The 15,467-nt window shown below is 42.3% G+C and overlaps 1 protein-coding gene across 1 annotated transcript in view; it reads left to right on the forward strand.

Annotated features, from left to right (window-relative positions):
* CASTOR1 (cytosolic arginine sensor for mTORC1 subunit 1) overlaps nucleotides 1-15,467 on the forward strand; it is an 83,862-nt gene that overhangs the window by 51,552 nt on the left and 16,843 nt on the right. The gene's annotated exons all lie outside the window — the stretch shown is intronic.

Genomic DNA, 15,467 nt, shown 5'->3' on the forward strand with positions numbered 1-15,467 from the left:
GAATGTTGTTAAAAGAAATCCGTATTATTCTTGCCAAGCGCTTACGTAATACTTTTTAGGCTATGTTCGTGCTTAGCGGGTTTGCTGTGGGATTTGCCGTCCAGATTTGAGGACTGAAAATCTGCAGGGTATAACAGTAGCATCAAAGTGGATGTGATTTTAAAGACCTCTCAGCCACACTCTGTGTAAAAAAAAATCCACTACGACAACGTTCATAAATTGACCTTCGTGTTTACCGGATATTTTGTTGCGGATATTCCCCCATTAAAATCAATGGAGAAGTAAAATTCTGCAGCAAATGTCAATTGTCTTTGACTAATTCACGTTAAAGACTGTTCACCTCTTATGGCGCTCACATGGCAATCGGTCCCTCCTATACCGACCTGTGTGTGTGTGTGTGTGTGTGTGTGTGTGTGTGTATAGGCTGCCTCCTGTGATGATTCATGACATGTGACTGCTGCAGCCAATCACAGTCTGTAGCGTTTACATGTGATGAAACGTCATCACAGGAGGCCGTCTAGGCACACACCGGCCATGAGAGCAAGGTTGTGCTGACCTGGGAGCACCATCAGAAGTGAGAATCATCCTTCCTTTTTTTTTTTTTCTTCTCTCAGTCTTTACGCAGTGGTCAATCGGGCTGAATATCCACACGCCATGTGGTGTCAATAATTTTCGGCAGTGTATATGCACTGTGTGAACATACGTTTAAAGACAAACCTGATATTCAAGCATTTAGGACGGGCTGGACAATACTCACTTTATTTCTGGTGAGATCTCTGCTTTTTGATGGATGGAAGGACTCCTCAATAGAAATACTCTTCTCGGGGGTGTATGCTTTGTAAAACCGGGCACTGAAATGGTCTAATAGGGGTCTCCGTTTATACAAACGGTCAAAACTGGGGTCATCTCGGGGTGGGCACTGCTCATTATCAGTATAATGTAAGAAGCGAAGTATTGCCTCATTTTTATATTTTTTTAGGTTCCAGCTCCGTTCTGAAGCTGCTTTGAAGAGCCTATATATTAGAAGCCCCTATCAAACACCCCATTTTAGAAACGAGACCCCTCAAAGTACACAACGGCATTTAGAAAGTTTATTTACCCTTTAGGTTTTTCACAGGAATTTAGAGCAAATTAGAGGCACCATGTCCGGTTTGAAGAGGTCTTGTGGTGCCAAAACAGTGGAAACCCCCCCCCCCCCAAAAGTGACCCTATTTTGGAAAGTAGACCCCTTGAGGAATTCATTGTAGTTTCATTGTAGTTATCATGGGGTGCATGCGACTTTTTGATCAGTTTTTATTCTATTTTTAAGAGGTGTGAACTAAAGTTTTTATTTATTTATTTTTATTTTTTTTATATTTTGATCAAGAAAGCCGTGTGAGGACTTGTTTTTTGCGTAATGAACTGTAGTTTCGATCAGTATGATTTTTAGGTCCATGCGACTTTTTGATCTCCTTTTTATTCAATTTTTTGGGAGGTAAAGTGACCAAACAATTGTGATTCTGGTATGGTTTATTATTATTCTCTTTTATGGCGTTCACCGCGGGGGATAAATAACAACATCATTTTGTAGTTCAGGCTGTTACGGACGTGGCGATACCATCTATGTAGAGTTTATTTATTTGTTTATTTTTATTAATAATAAAGGACTGATAAGGGAAAAAGGGGGATTTTTACTTTTATAACTTTTTTATAACTTTTATTTTCTTATTTTTACACAACTTTTTTTAACTTTATTACTTTGTCCCACTAGGGAACTTGAGGGCAGGAGGCCCTGCTCGCTATTCTAATACTCTGCACTACATGCGTAGTGCAGTGCATTAGAGCTGTCCGCTACTCGCTGACAGGATGCATAGTGGGTCCTGACTGTCAGGACCCACTAGGCTTCTGTCGATGGCATAGCCAGAGTCCATTGTTAGGACTCTGGTTGCCATAGTAGGCATCACCGCCCGCTATCATGTAGCGCGCCGTCGATTGTGGCTTAACCCCTAAGAAGCCGCGATCGCTATTGAACGCGGCTTCTAAGGGGTTAATGGGCGGGGACCTCCGCGATCGGTCCCTGCACAGTGAGCTGTGATAGCCTGCTGTCGGACACCGCAGGTATCACAGCTCAGACACGTGCTGGGGAAAGATGGCGCCGTGTTGGCTCAGGTCAGTACTATTACTGAGCTTAGCGCGAACTATGCGCTGAGCACGACATAATCGTGCTGAGCGGGAAGGGGTTAAATAGTCCTGAAAGGTCTTACTAAATCTCCATTTGAACCACTGCTAGAATCAAACCTTAAAATGCTATCCTGGAAAACCGTTTTTCTAATAGCAAGATGAGTAAGTGAGCTTCAGGCTCTATCTATACGAAAACCGTATTTAAGAGTTCTAGATGATAGAGTAGTCTTCAAATTAGATCCATCTTTTTACCAAAGGTCGTGCTAGACTTCCACAGGTCCCAGGACATTATACTACCTTCCTTTTGCCAGAATCCAAAATCCAGACGAGAGATTGCATACACTAGACGTGAGAAGAGTGCTTTTGGAATACATAAAAATCACGTAAGGCTGGATTCACACGAGCACATTACGTCCGTAATGGACGGAACGTATTTCGGCCGCAAGTCCCGGACCGAACACACTGCAGGGAGCCGGGCTCCTAGCATCATAGTTATGTACGACGCTAGGAGTCCCTGCCTCGCTGCCGGACAACTGTCCCGTACTGTGTAATCATGTTTTCACTATGGGATATTCGTTCCATGGAGAGGCAGGGACTCCTAGCGTCGTACATAACTATGATGCTAGGAGCCCGGCTCCCTGCAGTGTGTTTGGTCCGGGACTTGCGGCCGAAATACGTTCCGTCCATTACGGACGTAATGTGATCGTGTGAATCCAGCCTAGCCGCGGTGAAAGGATAAAAATCGATTTGTTCAATTTCAGGGAATAAATAAAGGCAAAAAAGTTTCTAGAAATACCATTTTAAGATGGATTAAAAACGCAATTTGTTTGACCTATAAGATCCACGGAAAGGCAGTACTAACTCTAACCAGATCAATATAAGTTTCCTGGGCAGAAAGAGCTATTGCGTTGATAGAACAGATCTGCAGAGCTGCTACCTGGACACAAAACATTACCGCCTCGACTTTAAGTTCAAACTCTGAACTGGCTTTTGACAGAAAAGATCTCGAAGCCGTTGTCTCTCCCTAAAACAATTAATTTGGTATTCTCCTGTGGTACTGTCATATATGTGGGGGAGAAAAGTAGAATTAGTCTTACCGGTAATACGGTTTCTATGAATCCTCCATGACATCACTAGTAAATTAATCTCCTTGAACATCATATAGGTGATCGAGTACTTACTTATAAAACACTGGTAAAGGCAGTGTGGGGAGGGCTTTTAACCTCGTGTTTTACTGTCCCTATTAGGACCAAAAGGCAACTCCTGCGGGGCTGTCATGGAGGATTTGTAGAAACCGTATTACCGGTAAGACTAATTCTACTTTTTCTGCAAAGGATTTTGTTTCGGATAATCCTCCGCATAATACAGTAGCAGCAGATAGGATGAGATTTGAACAAAGCGGGAAAAACGCTCAGAAATTGACCTGCGGTGTGTTGTTTTTTTTTAATCCACAGCACTATCGTCCCTTGTGGACGAGCCCTAACCCTTAGGGCTTATTCAGACGAGCGTGTTTCACGTCCGTGATACGCGTGCGTCGCACGGACCTATGTTAGTCAATGTGGCCGCTCAGACAGTCCGTGCTTTTCATGCAGCGTATGTCCGCTGTGTAAAACTCACGACATGTCCTATCTCGCAAGATTACGCTGTAAACTGTCATTTCAAACGAGATTACACTTGCTGTGATGTAGTGTCGGGATTGTGTTAGCGAAGTGTCAGGATTCTGAATAGACATCACGTCTTGGCTGGAGGTAATGTATATTCATTGTCAGGACACTGCAGTAACGTTAGTGTTTGTGTATCTGGCTGCACATAGCAATATAGCTACGCTACCGTTCAAAAGTTTGGGGTCACCCAGACAATTTTGTGTTTTCCATGAAAACTTACACTTATATTTATCAAATGAGTTGCAAAATGACTAGAAAATATAGTCCAAGATATTGACAAGTTTAGAAATAATGATTTTTATTTGAAATAATAATTTTCTCCTTCAAAGTTTGCTTTCGTCAAATAATGCTCCATTTGCAGCAATTGCAGCATTGCAGACCTTTGGCATTCTAGCTGTTAATTTGCTGAGGTAATCGGGAGAAATTTCACCCCATGCTTCCAGAAGCCCCTCCCACAAGTTGGATTGGCTTGATGGGCACTTCTTGCGTACCATACGGTCAAGCTGCTCCCACAACCGCTCTATGGGGTTGAGATCTGGTGACTGCGCTGGCCACTTCTCTTTCTACTCTGGTTAGAGCCTGTTTGTGCTGTCCTCTGAAGGGAGAAGTACACACCGTTGTAGGAAATCTTCAGTTTCTTGGCAATTTCTCGCATGGAATAGCCTTCATTTCTAAGAACAAGAATAGACTGTCGAGTTTCACATGAAAGCTCTCTTTTTCTAGCCATTTGGAGAGTTTAATCAAACCCACAAATGTAATGCTCCAGATTCTCAACTAGCTCAAAGGAAGGTCAGTTTTATAGCTCCTCTAAACAGCAAAACTGTTTACAGCGGTGTTAACATAATTGCACAAGGGTTTTCAAGTGTTTTCTAATCATCCATTGGCCTTCTAACACAGTTAGCAAACACAATGTACCATTAGAACACTGGAGTGATGGTTGCTGGAAATGGGCCTCTATACACCTATGTAGATATTGCATTAAAAGCCAGACGTTTGCAGCTAGAATAGTCATTTAGCACATTAACAATGTATAGAGTGTATTTCTGATCAATTTAATGTTATCTTCATTGAAAAAAACTGTGCTTTTCTTTCAAAAATAAGGAAATTTCTAAGTGACCCTAAACTTTTGAACGGTAGTGTATATACGGCAGACTTCGGGAAGGAGTTATTATTATTAATATCTCAATTCTATTACTTTAATCGTTTTTTAATTCAACTTGAGTTGTGCCCGTACATATCATTACTGTCCCACTTGTGTAATCACTTATAAAAAGGTGTTACTTATGCTCTTTATTATCACTTAGGCCCCATGCACACGACCGTAATTTTGATTTGCAATTACGGATCCATAATTGTGGATCAAAATATAGATCCATTCATTTCTATTGCTCTCGGACACCTTCCTGTATATTTGCGGATAAGTGGCTGGGCCGTAGAAATTGCCCACAAAAAATAGGACATGTCCTATCTCTTTAATTTGCGCACGGTGCTCCTATACTTTATAATGGGAGCAGGGCCCGCAAATGTGGGTGACAGTCCATGGTCGTCTGTGCCTGTAATCATGGCCCGTGCACACGGCTACGGCCGTGTGCATGACGCCTTACTCTTGATTTTGTAATGTGTTCGTAAAAATTTTGGTTTGTCCGTGATTTTAGTTTCAAAGTAATTTATTGAATTACTACACAATTCGGATATACAATAGCCAGTTTACAAATATTAAGTCAGGACTTCGCGCAGGAAGTCAAATAAACGATATCCAGCAGGGTATGTTATTTAAAGGAACTAAATAAATACAAATATTATGAACTTGGTATCCGTGGAGTAAGAAGCATGCAGGAAAAAAGAAAAACAATACATATGTCTGAAAACTCAGCGAGTCACATGGGCGGGTCTAGAAACCTCCCCGGTGTAGACCAAAACTACAAATTCCTGATAATGGGTAAGGCAAAGACTAAGGATAGAGACCCGAGCACTCCTCCACCACACATAGAACCCATCACGTTGCTAAGTAACCAGAAAGATTTGGGACTGCCATAGTTCGCAGCCATGGGGACCATATCTTATCAAATTGTGCTACAGTATCTTGTCCAACGGCATTAAGTTTTTCGTAAACCAAAATTCTATTCATGCGATTTTTTTACTGCTGTAATTGAAAGTGATGACTTTCTCCAATTTTGAGCAATATGTATACGAGCTGACATCATAAGGAGGTGAAGCAATTTAAGGTAGGGTAAGAAAGACCGTCTGGTTTCACCCCTAGCTAGCAAACCTCAGGGGTTAGCTCTATGTGTGTGTTCATCACTGAATTAGCAAGTGTCACAATCGATCTCCAAAAGCATTTGACTTTCTGACAAGTCCACCACGTGTGCAGATGAGTGCCGGGGTCCACACACCCTCTACAGCATGTGTCAGGAATATCCGGGTACATGGTGTGTATTCTGGTCGGTACCATATATAGCAGTAACATGACTTCCTTACCAAGGACACCAAAAAAAAAAAAACACAGTGTGTACAAAACAGTGTGAACAAAACAGTGTGAGTACTTAAGTACATTAGTACAACAAAATCAAATTGGAAAAAAAAACAAGTTATTATGCATAGTAGCATAACGTTAGACTTTGCAACCAGGAAAGTCGGTTCGACCTCAAAGGTATACAAAATCAGGTGGAGTAGCATTGGATCCACTCCAGGGAACAAACTATGCGTAAAAAAGGAAGAAATAAAGTGGAAATACTTGGGTTATACACATCACCTATCAAGCATAAAAAGCAAGTATCTAAGCATTAATGTAAACATTCTTATCTGTTCAAATCCCTGAGTAAAGTGTATTATATGAATTAAACCGCATTGCAAGTACCTTAGATAAGGAGGGTCATACTCATTAAAGAACAATATATTACATCAGAAGACCAATATAATATAAAACAAGAAGTCAACAAGTTCAGAGTATATGACATTCCAAGCAATACTTAGCCATCCCGAAAAACTTAGACGACTACAGATCTGCCAGAGTCTTAGCGTCTTGGCTGATTTGTAGTGGTTCTGCCCTCCGGAGGACCTTTCCGAGTCCAAGTTCTGATCGGCCGCTGTGGAAGTGATGACGGCCCGGCCTCATCCACTGGAGGGATCCCCTCAGCACGTAGAATGGCCTCGCCTTCAGCATATGTTTTTATCAGGAAGTCCTTTGCATTTATCTGGACCGCCAAGGAGAAGGGGAATCCCCATCTATATTTTATCTGGCCTTTTTGGAGTGCAAGCGTGAGAGGCCTGAACTGACGCCTCTTATCCAGAATGGGCGGAGCTAGGTCAGCATATATGCGCACAGTAGGGTCCAAACCCGGGAGAGCAGATGGTCGTCTAGCAGCGGACAGAATCATATCCCTGGCCTCAGGGTAATGAAGCTTTAGCACCACATCTCGATGGAGATTCGGGTTCCTGGGTTTAGCAAGGGCACGATGAATTCTATAGTTGCGGAAGGTTGATGCATCAGTTTGCGGCAGGAGAGCTTTAAACAGAGTGAGAGCCGTTTCTTGCAGTGCTGTAACATTTTCAGGGAGACCCCTGATTCGTAAGTTTGCACGTCTGGACCTATTTTCAAGGTCTTCTAGTTTGAGTTCCAGTTGATGTATTTGAGACTCATGATCATTAAGTCGTTCTTCTGCTACAGCATCTACCAGCTCATCTGCTTTCTCCTCCACATCGGACACTCACTGTGCCATATCCTGAAATTGCTTGGTAATTTCAGCCACCGCTTGTTGCAATTCCTCTCTGAACAAGGATTTAATTCTGGAGAATAGGTCAGAATTGTGGTCCTCTGTGGATTAGGCAGAAGGGCTCATAGGAGCCTTTGGTTGCTGAGTCAGAGGAACAGGCGGGTGATCCCGGATTCGGCATATTTCCCGAAACCCTCTGGGAGCTAAAGATTTCAGGAATAGTTTGGCTAGGTGTGTTAGGTACATTCATGGAGACCCTCTTGCGGCTTCTGGTCATAGCGCTCATGCAGACAAGAATATTAGGAAGTCGAGTTACATTCCAAGTAATATCAGTATTGCTTGTTCCCTGGGTGGTGTGGAGCTCATAGGGATATCATCCCGTCCTGCAGCTCACACAAATGCACTCCCCAATGAAAGGGGTTAGTGACCGGCAAGTCACATTAGCGGAAGAGCAGTGAGCAGAGTGAACAAAGATTCCAGAAATTCCATGGAGCAGCACAATGAAGTAGATTTTATAGCGACAGCTGTAAATGTATAGATATGTCCCAATTAGCAGTAGGCCGGCAGTGGGAGGCCCCTATATCGGCAATTTCCTCAAATTTAGGCCACAGCTGCTGTGTGCGGACTAGGCCGCAACTTCAAAAATACTGTAGTGACCAATATGGGAAACGTTGCAGGGACTGCTGGGGTGGGTATGGATACTCCCTGGACACCTGTCGCTAGATGTGAGAGTCCCAGTAATTAGCAGGATGGCGGGGGGAGGCTCCAGTTTCAGCAGCCTCCAAAAATTTAGGCCGCGGCTTGGGATCGCGGACTAGGCCGCAATTTATAAAATGGTGCAGGACTGCTTGGATGTGTAGGGGCAATCCCTGGGCCCCCGTCGCTAGGTGTGGTAGCTCCCAATAATAATCAGGATGGCGGCGGGAGGCTCCGGTGTCAGCGGCCGCCGGGAATTTAGGCCGCATCTTGAGATGATGCTGTAGGCCTCGCCGGCCAGCTAGCTCACCTCCAAGAAAGTCCGGTATCCTCCGGTTCCAGATTACCCTCTGATGCCCCCGGTACAGCTCCTGAGCGGTTTGGGGTTGTGCAGCGGCAGGTATAGAGGTGAACACCAAAAAGACTATGGAGCCTCACAGAAATGCGGCCGGTCAGCTCTGTGCTCAGGCCACCTTTGTCCGTGATTTTTAGCTCAGTTGTCCAGAGAAATTACTAAAGTGGAGGTTGGCAACCCTTAAACCCGGTGAAGTGATCGGAGACTGGGGGAATCTATTGCAGTCAGCCCCGGGGTCCTTAGAAGGACACCAGGGCTGTCTGTTTAGTATACCTGCTGTTAGGGCACACTATGTGCTGCCCTAGCAGCAGCATGTGTCCTAGTGACACAGTGTAATATATTAGTATACAGTATTATGCTAATACGTTATTTTTTAGTTTTAAAGTTGTAAACAAAGTTATCCCTTCATGAGATTAAAAAAACAAAAGTCTAAGAAAGGTTATTATATTGTATTGCCCATACACTAAATAAAAACAAAAGACCTACACACATTAGAAATCGACATGACTGTAATAACCTGTTTAAATTAATTCTTCAGGTTATTTAGCGTGAAACGTGAACAGGATAAAAAATAAACAAAAAAATAAATTGCTTTTTCCTATATTCATGCCGCAAAAATAAATGATATAAATTACACAGTAAATTCTTTATACCCCCAAACCGCGCAGAAAATATAGCTACGTCAATGAAAAATGTAAAAGGTTATGGCTGCTGAAAGGCAGAGATGGAAAAATTTAGCTGATCATTAAGACCTTTTCAGGCCTGGTCATTAAGGGGTTAAATGTATTAATTGTACTACATGGAGAAATATGGTTACCAGCTCTAGCTTCAATCCTCCCATTCTAGCATTCTATAAACCTGAAATATCTGGCACCTTTTTTCCGTTATATGGTGACTGACCATACTCCATCTAGCTACTCCTGATCTTAACCCCTTAACGCACCAGGACGTACCGGTACGTCCTGCATTGAAGTGCTTTAAGGCACAGGGACGTACCGGTGCGTCCTGCCTAAAAACTGTCACCCTGTCAAAGGACAAGGTGACAGAACTGTGCCGTCAACTGCTTATGACAGTTGATCGGCACATTAAGACGGCAGGGGACCATTCACAGCGGTCTCCTGCCGGCGATCGCTGTGATTGGTCAGTCTAAGCAGACTGACCAATCACAGCTCTGTGACGTGTGTATGTGATGACGCTGGCTCAGAAGCTGAGCCAGCGTTATCACCGCCGGGAATCAGCTGCCCGACGCCCCTCTGCAACGGCCAGGACCGGAGCTAGGCTCCGATCCGGCCGATTAACCCCTTCGATGCATCGATAAACGTGATCGATGCATCGAAGTGGCTTGTAGCCCTGTCGGCAACCACGATGGTTGGCGCGGGTGTCAGCTGTTTGTCACAGCTGACATCGTGCCCTAACGGCCAGGACCGGAGCAAGGCTCCGATCCGGCCGATTAACCCCTTAGATGCAGCTATTGCTGCATCTAAGTGATTAGATCGTACCCTATGGTTGCTAATAACAACCATCGGCACCCGCGAGTGTTCCGATGGTTGCTATGGCAACCATAGCCTAACAATCGCTTCCTAGTACGGAAGCCTATTAGGCCCTGCCGGGAGGCGAAGCCTAGTAGGCCTGCTGTCAGTGAATAGCTGACAGCTCTAATACACTGCACTATGTAGGTCGTGCAGTGTATTAGAATAGCGATCAGGGCTTCATGCCTTCAAGTTCCCTAGTGGGACACAAGTAAAAGTTAAAATAAGTTAATAAAAATGTTGTAAAAAAGTTTTTTAAAAAAAGTTTCATGTTAAAAAACACTATAACAGCCTTTTTTCCTATAATAAGTCTTTTATTATAGGAAAAACCAAAAAACATAAAAAAAAGTACACATATGTGGTATCACCGCGTCCGTAACGACCCAAACTATAAAAATATCACGCTATTTTACCCTTACGGTGAACACCGTAAAAAAATTAAATAAACTATTCCAGAATCGCTGTTTGTTAGTCACTACCCCTTGCAAAACAGAATAAAAAAAGGGATCTAAAAGTTGCATGTACCCCAAAATTATACCATTAAAAAACGCAGCCCGTCCCGCAAAAAACAAGCCCTCCCGCAGCTTTTTTGACGGAAAAATAAAAAAGTTATGGCTCTCAGAATATGGTGATACCAAAAATAAATTATTTGAAACAAAAGTGATTTTATCGTGCAGACGCTGCAAAACATAAGAAAAACTATATATATCTGGTATCGCCGTAATCGTACTGACCCGCAGAATAACGTAAAATTGTCATTCATAGCGCATGGCGAACGCCGTAAAAAAATAAATAATAAAAATCATCAGAATTGCAGGTTTTTGGTCACCTGGCTTGCCAAAAAAATTAAATACAAAGTGATCAAAAAATCGCATGTACCCCAAAATGGTGCCAATGAGATCTACAGATTGTCCTGCAACAAATAAGCCCTCACCCAGCTCCGGGGGAGAAAAAATAAAGACGTTTTGGCTCTCAGAATATTGCGATGCAAATTGTGCAAAGTGTCCAAGAGCAGATAAGATCTGGCACAATTTATCAGTGCGACACCGGCCACATATCTGTGGATAATTATTATACCCTCTTATTATACCCTGATGTTCTCCGCACAGATAACATATTCCCCCACATCATAAACTGAAATACCAGCAAAACCCCAAACAAAACAACTAGCGAGCAAAATCCACGCTCCAAAAGCCAAATGGCGCTCTCTCCCTTCTGAGCCCTGCAGCGTGCCCAAGCAGCAGTGTACGTCCACATATATGGCATCGCCATACCCGGGAGAACCCACTTAACAGTTTGAGGTATTTGTCTTCAGTGGCACGAACTGGGCACAAAATATTGTGCACTAAAATGGCACATACCTGTGGAAATTTGCAATTTTCACTTTGCACCATCCACTGAGCATTCATTTCTAATAGAAAAAAAAACAACCTGTGTGGTCAAAATGCTCACTACACCCGTTAATAAAATGCCTTCAGGGGTGCAGTTTCCAAAATGGGGGTCACTACTTGGGGGTTTGTTTTACTATTTGACCCCAGAGCCCTGCGGTTGTGGGCTAATGCTGCGAAAATCACCAAAATTGGTCTCACATGCGCCTTTCACTCCTAAGCCCTGTCATATGTCCAGGCAAATGATAAATGCCTTGAGGGGTGTAGTTTTACCAAATGGGGTCACTTTTGCCGGGTTTGCACTACTTTGGCCCCTCAGTGGCTTTGCAAATGTGACATGGGGCCGCAAACCATTCCAGCAAAACTTGAGCTCCAAAAGTCAAATGGCGCTCCGTCCTTTCTAACTTCCGCCATGTGTCCAAACAGCAGTTTATTACCACATATGGGATATTGCTGTTCTCAGAAGAGTTTGCTTTACAAATATTGGGGTGTTTTTTCTCCTTTATCTGTTGTAAAAATGAAAAAATCTGAGCTAAAACTACATTTTATTAGAAAAAATTTAGATTTTCAATTTCATGGTATAATTCCCATAGATTCAGCAAAAACCGTGTAGGGTCAAAATGCTAACTATACCCCAAGAAAAATTCCTTGAGGGGTGTAGTTTCCAAAATGGGGTCACACTGTTTTGGCACCACAAGACCTCTTCAAACCTGACATGGTGCCTAAAATATATTCTAATAAAATAGAGGCCCCAAAATCCACTAGGTGCTCCTTTGCTTCTGAGGCCGGTGTTTCGGTCCTTTACCGCACTAGGACCACATGTGGGATATTTCTAAAAACTGCAGAATCTGGGCAATAAATATTGAGTTGCATTTCTCTGGTAAAACCTTCTGTGTTACAGAAAAAACTGTATTACAAATGAATTTAGTAAAAAAAAATTGAAATTTGTAAATTTCACCTCTACTTTGCTTTATTTCTTGTGAAATGCCTAAAGAGTTAAAATAATTTCTGAATGCTGTTTTGAATACTTTGAGGTGTGCAGTTTTTAAAATGGGGTGTTTTATAGGGGGTTTCTAATATATAAGGCCCTCAAAGCCACTTCAGAACTGAACTGGTCCCTGAAAAAATAGCCTTTTGAAATTTTCTTGAAAATATGAGAAATTGCTGCTAAAGTTCTGAGCCTTGTAACGTCCTAGAAAAATAAAAGCACGTTCAAAAAACGATGCAAACATAAAGTAGACATAGGAAATGTTAACTACTAACTATTTTGTGTGGTATAACTATCTGTTTTACAAACAGATACAATTTAGAAAAATGCAGATTTTTGCAAATTTTCTCTAAATTTTGGTGTTTTTTTACAAATAAATATTGAATTTAACGACAAAATTTTTTCAGTATCATAAAGTCCAATGTGCCACGAGAAAACAATCTCAGAATCGCTTGGATAGGTAAAAGCATTCCGGAGTTATTACAACATAAAGTGACACATATCAGATTTGAAAAAATAGGCTGTGTCCTTAAGGGGTTAAAGGGGTTTTCCAAGTTAGAATGTTTGTGTTAATGCTTTTAACTTCTGAATGTAAATACATTTGTAATGTACTTACAGTTTCCAAATTGGCCCCGTTTCCAGATGCTGCCGTGGGGTAGATGATGGGTGACGTCACTATCTGGCCGCTGTGTTGATCATCAATTTTCTTCCGGGTATACGACACGTCACTAGTGACGTGCGGTGTATGGGCTTTTCTGTTGTACAGCCAGTAAAGTGCATGCGCGGTCCCTGCTGTTCTCGAGAGAACAGCAGGGACCGCGCATGCATGTTATACAGCCATAATGTATTTACATTCATAAGTTTTGAAGGCACTCAGGCTTATTGGCCGTTGTGCCCATGACTGGGTAGCAATAAATTAATTTGGCCACGTTAAGCTAGGAGGGTTTGTTTCACAGGTCATTTATAATATGGAGCCTATAGCGTTGGGGCACCCGCCTACAGGGGCGTTTTTTGGGGGGAGTTATGGAGCAGCTTACACACCCTCCCAGGGCTAGGGTTTATAAGGGCAGGGAGGGAGGACATCTTCCTCTTTTGGCCGTTACCACTCAGGGATTTGTATTGCCAAAGATCGTGTGTACACTTACCTGTTTTTTCCACCCTCCCTCCCAATCTTTACTTGTTCAATGTTGGAGGCCAATATGTTAATTAATGGCCAGTTTGGTTGTCATTGTAGTGTTTTATCAGGATGTTTGTTGATTTTATGTCAAAGCAGGCAGTATTTGTGGAAAGGTACGACCTACATGCCCTTCCTTAGGCAGGCTTGCATACGGGTACATTAAAAATGGTTTACGGTTATGTTGGAAAATATTCAAATAATAAATAAAGCTGTGGCCGACCCTCCGTGTCAACCCACGTTTAAAAGTTCAGTGGTAGTTTGTCAAGTTATTCATAGTAAAGGTGTGTTAGTCCAACCTAGCGTGATAAAAGGGTCATATGCACAGTCAAAAGCATTAACACATACATGTTTTAAGTTGGAAAACCCCTTTTAAGTCCGTTTCTTGGGCAGGTTTTTTATGATACATATCCTATGACCTTATCTGTGGTCTAACAGTGATGAGATAACATTTTTGTTTTGTTTGATATGCATCATGTGACCTTATCAGAGATCAAACTGTGATGTTTTATATCATGTGGTACAGTTGTGAGGGTTCCGGTATATTGCATCACGTTATTCTAGTAATTAATTCTGGTGTTGTGGATTCTTGATTTTGTTCATTTTTTTAATCTTTATAGATCTGGAGAATTCTGCAAGAGGTAGTAATATGAAAAAACAATGACAGAACTTAACTAGACGTTTATCTAATGACTAACGGTATTGCTTCATAGTTGACAAAAGAGGAATTATGTTAAATTTATGCCGGGCAATCATCCAACTGCCTTTGTCGGATAAGGAAATATATACAGTATTTTGCCCTGTGAGGCAGAACTGGCTACAATTGCCCCAAGGGTTTTCTTGTGCTTTCCTCTGGATCATTTCCATATTTTTAGCTGTGTGCTGTCTGCTTGCCATATCTATATACTCCTTTGGTGGTCTGGAGACAATTACAATTATCATTCTCTGCATGCGTTTACTGTTATATACTTGTTGTTCTCAGTTCATCATTGTGTCTGTGCAACTTAACAAATGGTCTGACCAATCACTAGCCCAGTTGTGACTTGCTGGTTTGTTTATACATCTCCTTGGCTTTGCCCTATTATCTAGTGATCATTTTCCTCTATGTGCTTGCTATTGATGTTTCTAGCGTTCTGATTTGGCTGTTTGCTTTTAACCTTTGTTATCTATAAGGGTATGTTCACACAGAGTGTTTTCAGCCGTTTTTCGGGCCGTAAACGTCCCGTAAAACGGCTGAAAAATCGGAAGCAGAACGCCTCCAAACATCTGCCCTTTGATTTCTGTGCGAAAAACGGCGTCCTGTTTTGACGGGCCGTTTTCTACACGGCCGTTTTTTAAAACGGCCGCGTAAAAAAAAACGGCCGTGAAAAAGAGGTGCATGTCACTTCTTTAGCCGTTTTTGGAGCCGTTTTTCATAGACTACAGAAAAACAGCTCCAAAAACGGCCGTTAAAAACGCAGCGAAAATCGTGAGTTTGATTAAAAAACTTCTGAAAATCAGGAGCTGTTTTCACTTGGAAACAACTCCGTATTTTGGGACGTTTTTAATTTTGTGTGTGCACATACCCTTAGGGTATGTTTACATGCTTAGCAAAAAACGCCTGAAAATACGGAGCTGTTTTCAAGGGAAAATAGCTCCTGATTTTCAGCCGTTTTTTTTAGCAACTCGTGTATTTTGCTGCGTTTCTTACAGCAGTTTTTGGAGCTGTTTTTCTGTAGAGTCAATGAAAAACGGCTCAAGAAGTGACATGTACTTCTTTCTCATGGGCGTTTTTTAAAGTGGCCATTTTTCAGAATGGCC

The sequence above is a fragment of the Rhinoderma darwinii genome, chromosome 1, assembly GCF_050947455.1.
Source record: "Rhinoderma darwinii isolate aRhiDar2 chromosome 1, aRhiDar2.hap1, whole genome shotgun sequence".
In the NCBI taxonomy this organism is placed as follows: domain Eukaryota; kingdom Metazoa; phylum Chordata; class Amphibia; order Anura; family Rhinodermatidae; genus Rhinoderma; species Rhinoderma darwinii.